This window comes from Leptidea sinapis, chromosome 15 (assembly GCF_905404315.1).
Source record: "Leptidea sinapis chromosome 15, ilLepSina1.1, whole genome shotgun sequence".
NCBI classification, from domain to species: Eukaryota; Metazoa; Arthropoda; class Insecta; order Lepidoptera; family Pieridae; genus Leptidea; species Leptidea sinapis.
The window spans coordinates 10,012,501-10,025,063 of NC_066279.1; positions in this window are offsets into that span (position 1 = coordinate 10,012,501).

A 12,563-nucleotide genomic window follows, 5' to 3' on the forward strand; every position below is an offset into this window, starting at 1 on the left:
ACCTCCGTGTCCGCCGCCTCCGGCCTTCCGTCGAACACGCTTGGGGTTGGGCGGATCAGGCCCGCCCCCCCTGTCGTCATCCATTTTCGTATAATTCGATGTCCAAAAAGTTTTTTACTGCACTTTTAGATCTAAAAACGTAGCGAGATTAAGAAAAACGATTTTACAAGGTTTTGTAAGTCCGCAGCTTTCAATTTCCCGCCAAGACAGTGTAGCGTAGGATTTCCGCCTTAGTATTATTAGTAGTAGGATTTAGTATTGTATTTTGCTATAGGAAGGAGAGGCGAAACGAGCAGATGATGCACTATTTCACTTCGTCATCTGGCCCTTAGCGTCCTTACTTAGCACTGAACGGTCTTTTTTAGATGTAAATGGTAACACATCACAAAAGGACCTAAAATATAGCTACTGTAGCTGTACCTACAACCAATAATATCAATTAATTCAAATGTCTAATATCTAACTTGTAACGTAGCATTATAGATCGTAGAAATAGTAATCGTGCATAATAACTGTAATAAGCGTATGCCGAAAGATTCGTTCTGAAAAGAACATTTTATTTTATATAACGTAATATTAGCTCTGATAAGAACCATTTCATAATGCTGTACATCAACTCATAGAATCATACAGATCACCAGTAGTCAACTCATGGATGTACGAGCATCGTCACGTTCTCTCGACGACCGCAGATATACTCACGTGATCAGTCATATGATCCGCGTTACACATCCGCACAGCAAGGCCGAGCGTCCTCGACTGACGAGTGAAGCGTCGGGACTCGGGGGTCGATCGCTATTCATGCAATTCTAATCAATGAGCGACAGAGTAGGTGCGGAATGCTCATTGACATCGTATGATCGAGGTTCGACGCGAGTTTACACAAACTGCGATAGCATTAGTTTTAGAGCGTGATAGAACACATAATATTATTCTCAATTCTTAGTGAATGAAACGTTTTACTATTGGTTAAAATGTAAGCTTTAGTATTGGTGTGTATTTTCTGAACTTGTTAATACTTTTTAAGTAACGATTGTAATTGGGTAACTAGTTTTAAGGATTTTGTATATATACACCCCCGCACACCGCGGAACAGTTAAGACACATACTCGTAATCTTTTCGAATTAAATTCGCAAAAAGTGGGATAAAGCGTATTTTTTCTCAGAAATACTACACAGTTTGTCAGTTAAGAAATACACCAACACCTAAAAAGCAAATCTATAACGAAAAGTGAAGTGCTGTGATTAATTAAACGTAATTTGTAAGGTTCAATGTGCAAAAAGAATCCAAGTGATTAGCAGTGTCGGCGTCACAGTGTACAAACCGGTCCAGCCAAGAGTCAGAAAAATAGGTATAACAGAGACATCCATCACTACTATCATTTACTATTTTCAAGTTGGATAGAAAAGCATAAGTGGCGTTGTAGGTATATTTGAGGTTCTACTCAAACGCGACGGACTGAGTTCGCATCCCAGTAATCTAAGACATTTTTTTTTCTATCGTTTTTCTTATAATAGAGATTTGTAACACATTGGCGTATTTCAGCCCTATTGAGCATCTCACGTAAATTTACTTGTAAATTTGCTACACATATAGTTGTTCAAAGACTGTCATCAATATGTTTGCATGTGCTAGCTGTGGAGCACAACACTGACGGAACGGTATGCAGCGTCTGTAAGCAGCGATATGAATACCATTGCTCAGGTGTTTCCGAGGTGGGCTACCGCAAACTGGGTGACAGGAAGAACTCCTGGAAGTGTCCCAAATGCAAAACCAGCCAATCGGCAACCCCAGCCACCACATCACCGCAACTGGCTGGAAAAAATTCATGAACAACTTAATGAAGTTATGTTCCAATTGACTCCGCTGACTTCCCTAGCGGAAGACATAAAAACAATAAAGAACGAGGTAACTAGTATGAAGGAATCGCTGGAGATGGCCTTCCACCTCATTGGCGTTCAATCAGAAAAGGTCAAAGACCTAGAATCTCGACTGATAACGGCAGAAAAAATAACGCTGGAGGTACCTGCTCTTAAATCGGAAATCGCCCGAATCAATCGAGAGCTACAAGATCGAGACCAATGGGCAAGAGCAAATAATGTGGAGATAAGAGGGATTCCCCAGAAGAAAAACGAGAACCTATATCAGATTGCAGAGAAAATAGGTCAAATTTGTGATGTTCATATAAAAAAGGAAGAAATAAATTATATTGCACGCATACCAACACGAGCACCTAACACAGAAAAACCAATAGTAATCGCATTCAACTGCCGTTACTCTAAGGAAGAACTTGTAGCAGCTTCTCGTAAGAACAAGAAACGAAATCTAACCAGCCTCGGCTTCAGTACTGCAGGCAGCTTCTATATTAACGACCATTTGACGCAGCGCAATAAAAATCTTTTGAGTAAAGCGAGAGCTCTAGCTAGGGAGAAGAATTTCCAGTATATATGGGTCAAGCATTGCAAAATAATGGCTAGACGATCAGACACCTCGCCAATATTTTTTATAAAATGCGTAAGCGATCTAACAAAAATAACATAGTTATTAGGCCAATTAAAACTAAAATACCTTCTCAACTGTATAAACTTAAACTTGACAGTTTGGGAAACATTACTAAAACTAGCTCTTATCATATAAATTACAAAATTAAAATACATTTATTCTCCCAACTATTACTGGTAAACAAAAACACACTAAGATGTTGTATTAATTCACCTACAATCACAATTAATTTAAATGGGTCAATATTTTATCGTTCCTTACGAGATGCTAACTACACAAATTGTTGTAATTTAAAATACTATTTTTATATAAAGATTTGCTTGAGACTTTTGTTATCAGCTGATAATAATGGCGCCTAATAATCTTAATTATCTACTATCAAAATACTCGAGGGCTACGAACAAAAACACACTTATTTAAAAGAAACATACAACTAAATTCATATGATGTTATCTCATTGACGGAAACCTGGTTGCTTAGCAGTATTAATGATTCTGAATTATTCGATGACCGATACATTATTTGGCGAAGGGACAGAAATTATTTAGCTACACGTGAAAGGTGTGGCGGGGGAGTACTTTTGGCCATAAAACGCGGACTTATCGCAGAAGAACGCTTGGAGTGGCGCACCTCTGCCGAGGATATATGGGTTACGGTCAGCTACAAAAATAATAGAACAACGCCTTAAATACATTTTTGTTGTATTTATTTATGTAGTGAAAGACTTGGTCACTCCTTTAACTCACAATTAAATAATTTTACAGCAAACCTATCTCTCATAATCAATTCTTGTCCAAATGATATATTTATTATAATGGGAGACTTTAATTTGAGTAACATACAATGGTCACCTGGCTCTCATGATCATCCGCAATACTCAGGTGCCTCAGGTGAAGCACAGATATTATTTGTTGATACCATGTCTGAATGTAACCTCACACAATATAACTTATGCCATAATATTAATAACAGAGTCCTAGATTTAGTACTAAGTAATGCTTACCTTGCAGTTTCTTCTTCTGATGACCCCTTAATACCAGAGGACTCCCACCATAAATCTTTAAGAATAATCTTAAATTTAGAAAATCGTAATCACCTAAAGACAAACAAAAGACAGAAATACATGTATGAACAAGGTGATTACGATAATATCAAATTAATATTAGGTAAAATGGCTTGGGACGACTATCTACTAATCAATCCCATAGAAGAAGCAATAGAAGTATTCTACAAAAATCTATATGATACTATAAACAAATATATTCCTCACAAATTTTACTCGCCCAATAACTTTCCACCATGGTACACCGCATCACTAAAAAAGGTCCTCAAAGAAAAATTCAAATTTCTTCAGAAATACAATACTTACGGCAATACATCTGATTACAATACATTTTCTATATTGCGCAAAAGAGCGAAAGTTCTAGAGGACCAATGCTATAAAACCTATATAGAAAGATGCGAGGAATCAATAACAAAAAATCCCAAATTATTCTGGTCATTCACAAAATCTATAAAAAACAATTCTAACATTCCTCCCTCCCGTCTCTTATGAATATCAATCGGCAGACACAGGAGAAGAAGTTTGTCGTCTCTTCTCAGATTATTTTCAATCGATGTTTCTTTCACCCACTACTAACCAAAGCGATCAGAACAGGACTCAGCCAGACTCTAGTTTCTCAATAAGTGAAATAGAAATAATACCAGATGAGCTTAATAAACAACTCAAATCTGTAGACCTTACTAAGGGAGCAGGACCTGATCGAATTCCCCCATTATTTATACAAAAATGCGCAGATGTACTAACGGAACCTCTTACTATATTATTCAAACGTTCATTACGGGAATTAGTAGTTCCGAAAATCTGGAAGTCTGCATTTATCACCCCCATACACAAAAATGGCAGCAGAAATGACATTAAAAATTACAGGCCAATTTCAAAGTTATGCATTTTCGCTAAAGTTTTTGAAAAATTCGTCTACACCCAAGTCTATAATAGTGTATCAACCTTATTTATCCCCGAACAGCATGGATTTATTAGAAATCGCTCAACTACGTCTAATCTACTATCATTCCTAAATTACACAACATTTAACATGGATTCTGGGGGTCAAGTAGACTCTATATTCACAGATTTTCGCAAGGCATTCGATCGAATTGACCATAAAATACTACTCCAGAAAATTATTTCGGCAGAATTCATGGTAATTTATATAGGTGGTTTACCTCGTACATTGAGAACAGATCACAGGCTGTGGTTCTCAACGGATACTCATCAGAATGGAACTTCGTGCCCTCTGGGGTCCCTCAAGGATCCTTGTTGGCTCCATTGTTGTTTAATATCTTCATTAACGATATCGCTGCTTGTTTTCAACATTCCAAATTCCTACTATACGCAGATGATATGAAAATATTTAAACAAATTCGTGACGTAGATGACTGTCTTTTATTACAACAAGACATGCATAGGTTTGAAAAATACTGTAGCATCAACAAACTAGACCTGAACGTTCCGAAATGTTACGCTATAACATTTACCCGTAAGCCTAATTTTATTAAATTTCAATATTCACTTAATGGTCATCCACTCAAAATTGTAAATGAGATACGTGATCTAGGCGTAATTCACGACTCTAAGCTTTCATATGATAAACACATTGAAAACATCGCTAATAGGGCCAACCAGTGTATAGGATTTATCAAGAGATCCTGTTCCCAATTCTCAAGTTTATAAAAACGTTGTATTGTACATATGTTCGTAGCATACTCGAGTATTGTACACAAATTTGGAACCCTCAGTATGATATATATATTAACAGATTAGAATCAATCCAACGCAGATTTGTTAAATACCTTGAATATAAGTGCAAGACATACGACAATGATTATGATTCAAGATGCAGGAGATATCATATATTACCACTCCACGAGAGACGCAAAATAGCTGATATTCTATTCTTAACAAAAATAGCACAATGTCACATTGACGCTCCCCATCTTCTCTCGAAAATAAATTTAAATATTCCCAGAATCTCTGCAAGACATCCTAAATATTTACATATACCCCACTGTGCGTCAAATTACAAACAAAACTCATTCTTCTCAAGAGCATCTCACTGCATAAATAATCTTAAAGGCTTTCCTGATTTTGACCTGTTTAATTCATCCACAAATTCTATCAGATCAAAAATTACTAAAAACTGGTTTAATGTGTTTCCCTAACTGTTACTATAAACATAATTGAACGTAGTGTTTAAATTCTCTCTGAACATAATAAATGTAATACCTATGTAATTATTAACATATTATATATAATACCTGTATAAGAAAAAATAAATAAAAAAGATGTACCTTTATTACGCTGTGTTATTAGAAACAATATGCGAAAACTATTAAATGGTGTAAAATGTTCACACTATTATTTAGTAATTAAGTTATTGTAACACTGTAAGTTTTCCAAATAAAATAAAAAATATATATCATGCAACTTTCAAATAAATCATATCTTCCACATATTCCTCACAGTCAAGCAGTTGTTTTATTTAATCGCCAAACGCTCAGTCTATAAACTACTATAGTGTATTCATTCTGCAATGCATAGTAAATATCTGGATCTAAAGATCCCTTGGGACTGAACTGCTGGGCTGTTACATGTCTGTCTCAGTTTGATAAATGTCATTATAGTTATATAATTTAAATATTTATATATTTATTCTGTTTTTTAATCAATTTTAATACGAATAATAATAATAATAATTATGAGTTATGTCATAGGAATAGGAGGACAAACGAGCGTACGGGTCACCTGGTGTTCACCGTGATCACCGCCGCCCACACTCTCTTGCAACACCAGAGGAATCAAAGGAGCGTTGCCGGCCTTTAAGGAAGGTGTACGCGTTTTATGTCGTATCGTCCCGGAAACAGCGCACAAGGAAGCTCATTCCACAGCTTCGTAGTGCGAGGAAGAAAGCTCCTTGAAAACCGCACTGTGGAGGACCGCCACACGTCTAGATGGTGGGGATGATATCGTAACTTGTGGCGTGTCGTGCGAAGGTGAAATTCGGCGGCAGGAATCAGGTTGAACAGCCTACGTCTCTACGCAACGCCAAGTGATCCAGCCGTTCAGAGAGCGCTAGGTCTCCGACAATTCGAGCTGCTCTGCGTTGCACGCGGTCAAATGGATCGAGCTGATACTGGGGTGCGCCAGACCAGAGATGACAGCAATACTCCATGTGAGGACAGACCTGCGCTTTGTAGAGCGCTAGAATGTGGGCCGGCTTGAAGTATTGCCGTGCTCTATTTATGACGCCCAGTTTCTTCGAAGCCAATTTGGCTTTGCCCTCCAGATGGCCACGGAATTGGCAATCGCTCGAGATTTCGAGACCCAGTATTCCGATACTAGGCGAGGCATTAAGGGAAGTGTTCTCGAAGAGCGGTGATACGGCAAATGGGGTTTTTTTAGTGGTAAACGCGCAAACTTGAGTTTTCTGGGGGTTAAATTGGACAAGGTAAGACTTACCCCATTCCGCGACCTTCTTGAGAGAGGACTAGATAGAAGACACAAGTTTCTCCCGGCACTGCTCGACGTTTTCCCGAGAGAGACCTGCATGGCCCGTGTATACGGCATCACCAGTGCTGTCGTCTGCATAGCAATGCATGTTGGCGGTGTCCAACATATCAATGATATGCAGAAAAAACAGCGTGGGAGATAGCACACAGCCTTGGGGCACTCCAGCGTTCACGGGCTTGGGATTCGAGCAATAACCGTCGACAACGACCTGTATGCTGCGCCCAGTGAGGAAGCTGGAGGTCCACTTCTATAAGCTCTCGGGAAGCCCAAATGATGGAAGTTTTGCGAGGAGCGCCTTGTGCCACACACGATCAAAGGCCTTCGCTATATCCAGACCAACTGCCATGCATTCCCCTTGCTTTCAATAGCCGCCGCCCATCTTTGTGTTAGGTATACCAGAAGATTGCAGTCGACCGACCATGGCGTAAGCTGTACTGCCGGTCGTTGATCAACTGGTGACCCTCAAGGTATACCAAGAGCTGGCGGTTAATAATGCTCTCCATGATTTTGGAGAGTAGGGAGGTAATAGCAATAGGCCTGTAGTTTGCCGGATCCGAACTGTCTCCTTTTTTTGGGATCGGATGGACAAGGGCTGACTTCCATGAATCAGGGACTACGCCTTTTGAATAAGAGTGCCGGAACAAACGCGTTAGCACCGGCGTCAACTCAGGGGCACACGTTCTAAGCACGATTGGAGAAATGCCATCCGGCCCGCTCGACTTCCTGACGTCCAACGAAAACAGAGCTCGCCTAACAGTCTTCTGTCGGAACTGTACTTCGGGCATGGAGCTCTGACACCGCGTGATGGTCGGCGGTGTTATTCCGTTGTCGTCAAGAGTCGAGTTGGAGGCAAAAAGAGTGCACAGGAGATCGGCTTTCTCTTTTGCCGTATGGGCCAGGGTGTCATTCCTCATGTGCAACGGCGGCATGGACGGCTGGTTGAAGTTACCAAGAGCAGCTTACGACAACGACCAGAACTTGCGTGTCCCGGTCGGGTAGCTAGAAAGCTGCTCGTCAATTTTGACGACGTGCTTCGATTTCGCACGGGCGATTTGCCGCTTAAAAAATCTGGAGGCACGGTTATATTTCCTCTTCAGAACTTTGCAGTTCGGATCCTTTGAGCCTAGCGCCGCAACCCAAGTTCGATACGCCTGTTTGTTGCAGTCAGATGCTGCTTTAACTGACGCATCGAACCAGGGCTGTGATCTGCCACCGATCGGTACTACAGAGCTTGGTATAAAAATATCCATGCCCTGCAGTATCACATCGGCTACTGCAACAGCGCAGGCACTAGGATCATCCGAAGGGAAACAAACCCTGCCCCAAGGGTAGGATGCAAAAAAGGAACGCATCCTATCCCAATCTGCTGACTTGTAGTGCCAAACGCGGCGGGTCGCTGGTGGTCTGCGACGTTGGCGTCGGATAGGCACTACACTCCAGACCAGGCAATGGTCGGACATTCCGAGAGGGGCGTCGACAGAGACCTGGTAACCATCGGGATGTGTAGTCAGCAGAAGATCCAATAAGGACGGCATGTGGCTATCCACATCCGGGAGCCGCGTTGGCGACTCAACCAATTGGGACAGACCATACGCCAATGCAAAATAATGGCCTCCGGTCCTCGACACTAACCTATGCGAAACATAGCGGCACTAGGCCGCTACTTCACGCCGGTATTCTGTACGAGTGTGGTAAGTAACCCGGACGAGTCTGGCCCGATTGTGCTGACGTCATAAGACGGCAGCGTGACTCTCCCACTTTCAAAAAGCCCGTAGTCGCCTCTTACGACACCCTTGGACCTGGGGCTACCCTATTCTTTTTACGCCCTGGGGCAGCACAGGGCAGTATGTAAATTGAAACAAAATTGTAAGTAGAGGCATTTAGTAAGTATTGCATAATATGTAGATGAACATTGTTTTGTTATTCGGTAGATTTCTCGTGACAGGCATCGTCATGCTCGCTTAAATACCTCTGCTTGTGGCGGTGACGTGGCGCGGGTCGTTCCCTTCCCTCAAATATGGTTGAGGGAGGCGATGGCTGGTCCATGCGTCATGCTCGTGAACGGGTGCACTCTTGGTGTTGTGTTTTTTTTATTATTATTTCCTTTATTATATATTTTATTTTATGAAATGCTCAAATAATGCCTCTATTTATTTACGGTATGTGTGGATTGATGCATCTACTATACTCAATAACTCTTGTGTTTATAAGTATTAATTTACTTTTTTTTGACTTACTCGTGTAAGCCTTTCAGTTTTTGACATTTCAGTATTTTTGTTGCGTCACTTTGCATATATTGTAATTGAAATGATTTGTAAAACAATTAAAATGTAAATCTTGACTTAAAAGAGTGGCAATGAGTTTCTTGCTACTTCTTCTCATTAGCTCAACCCTTTACGAAGTAGCGGTAAATTCAATAAGAAAAAATATTTTTATTTTTGACATTCATAAGTGTCATTTCCGTAACCTTCTTGAATAAAGTATTTTTGATTTTGAATTTTCGCCCGACTGGTACATGCCATATCACAAAAATTGAATTGAATTGATTTTGAATTTGAATTTAATGTTTTTTTTAATCTTTATAGTTTTACTATACGACGTGAAGTGAATGGGACAACCATCCTGGAAGTGAATATATTATTAGGGTCCCGGGATATTAATTATTGCACTTATGGCATAGGTACCTAATAAACGAGTAAATTAATATCATCTGCAGGTCGTTGCCATCAATATTGTATTGTTACGTGGCTGCCCGTCTTCATATTTTATAACAAATACCATTTTTTGTCATGTAAAATGTGACTAAAAATATTGCGATATATATTGCAGTCGGTCGGGTCAGCTAGTTGGCATATACACTGGCCTTCAAAAGTATCACACTTTTAAAATTGGGATAACGTTTTAAGTTCACAAGATATACTTTCGAAATAAAAAGGACTCCAAAGAGAATTTAATTTTGTACATAAAAACTTTATAGTCGGTAACCTTCTTTTAAGAATTGGCTGAAAAAAAAACTTCAAAAACAAAACCATTCTTTTTTCAAAGTGGACGTTTCCGAATTACAATTTTACCATTCACACTTTTCATTCTGTTTAAAATTTTTTTCAAGATCGATGGGTCTTGCTTTAAAAATTTCTGCTAAAAAGCACATAACATTTATTTATCATGCCTCTTTCAGTTGAAGAATGTGCTAGGATCATGGCTTTTCTGGAACTAGGCATCAGTATGCGTCGCACTGCAAGAATGGTGGATGTGACGGTACGAACGGTCCAGAAGGTAAAGCGAAGGTACGAAGAGACTGGACACCATCTGAGGAGATCTTGTAATGGCAGACCCAGGTGTGCCAGTGCCCGAGAAGATCGTTATATTATTTCCACTGTGTTAAGAAATCGCCACCAAAATGCAGTTGAAGTCCAGCAACAGCTACTTCAGACCCGGAGGGACTACATTAGTGACAGTACAGTGAGAAGAAGACTTGCTGAAGCAAATTTGAAACCCCGAAGACCAGCGAGTGGCCCAAAACTCGAGAGACAGCATCGAGTAGCGAGACTGCGATACGCCCGTGAACACATGCAGTGCGATGAAGAAGAATGGTCAAGAATTTTGTTTGCAGATGAGTCTCGATTCTCCCTTTACACTTCTGATGAAGGCGAAGTGTTTACAGGCGACCTGGTGAGCGATATCTTCAAGCCTGCATCTCAGAAAGAGTCCAATACGGTGGAGGCAGTGTACATGTATGGGCTGGCATATCTTCAGAAGGTCGCACAGAGCTAGTAGCCATAGAAAATGGCACGCTCACTTGGCAAAGATATGCTCAAGAGATTCTCAATGAGTATGCAGGGCCGTATTTAGCAAATATGGGTGATGGATCGATGCTGATGCATGATAATGCCCGGCCACACATGGCTCATATCGTACAAGAGTATATTCCGGAGGTCGGAATCAGCGTGATGGCTTGGCTATCAAGAAGTCCTGATCTCAACCCGATTGAACACGCCTAGGATGAGCTTGGGAGGCTAGTCAGTAATGGCAGACCACCACCAGGGCTACCCTCAGGGCAGTAAAGCAGGCCCTGGTAGAAGAATGGGACAATATTCCCCAACATCGGCTCCGAAACCTAGTGTTCAGTATGCCAAACCGGCTCCAAGCTGTAATCAGAGCTCGAGGAGGCAATACCAGTTATTAAAAATTAAATAATATGTAATACATTTTAGTTGAATTTTTTTTACACTAAACTAAAAATGTCTATTTTCATTGTTTTATCTTTATTAAGTTAATAATGTTACTAATGTATAATTTAAGTCTCTAAGAATTAAAGCCGATAAAATTTGCAACAAAACGTTTTTAATCTTAAATCTCTACCTTCTATAGTTAAGAAAAAAAAAATTTGAAAATTGTGATACTTACTTTTGCAGGCCAGTGTATATTGCCAACTTGCTGACCCGACAGACGTTGTTCTTGTATATAAAATTAACTTTATTTTTTACCTCCTGAGAAAGTTAGAAGGATATAAATTCTAGTAAGTTATTCATTTTAAACTTTTCTTTCAATTTGATTTCTGAACGACGGGGGACATATCAAAGGAAAAACAAAATTGTCGTTTTTAGTTAAATCCGAGCATTTTCATATTTATTCACCTTATAAACCTTCTCTGGATTTCCACGAATCATTCAAGACCAAAATTAGCCAAATCGGTCCAGCCGTTCTCGAGTTTTAGCGAGACTAACGAACAACAATTCATTTTTATATATATATAGACTAGCTGACCCAGCAAACGTTGTATTGCCGATATTAAAATCGCCATACAAAAGTAACTGTTGATCGTAGATGGGTGAAAATTTGAAGTTGTATATTTTTTTAATGCTCACTCATAATCAAACAAATTAAAAAAAAATGTCGAGGACCACCCATAACATTTAGGGGGATGAAGACCTACCCAATATGCACTCAAAATTTCATGTGAATCGGTCAAGCTGTTTCGAATTAGTTTAACTACAAACACCGCGACATGAGAATTTTATGTATTAGAGATAATTACAACTGTCAAAAAATTGTGGTGACTGTTGAAACTTGAAAGTAGGTATTGAGAAGGTATTGAGCTCCGCTAGCAGTATTATTATTCTGTGGTATTTCGTACTGAATCTGAATGTGAGTTTTTTTTTGGCGGGAACTCCAAACGTGGCGGTCGATTTAATTAGTTTTACTGTTATTCGTTAAAATATATTGTGTTAATATTACCAAAACTTATTTTAGTCAGTGTAAATAATTGTACACCGGAGGACCCAGGTGGAACGCCGAAACGAACCAAAATTGTTCGAAAAAGAGGTGCGAAGGAATGTGGACCTGAAGAAGGCGGCGGTGAGGATGACTTTACTCCGTTTTTTAAGCCAGGTTATCTGAGACTTTATCCTGAACACTGTACAAATATAGACTTCAAGGTTTTTGTTGAAAGCCAGGACCAACAAGTTAAACTTGGAAATAAAAGCCCAG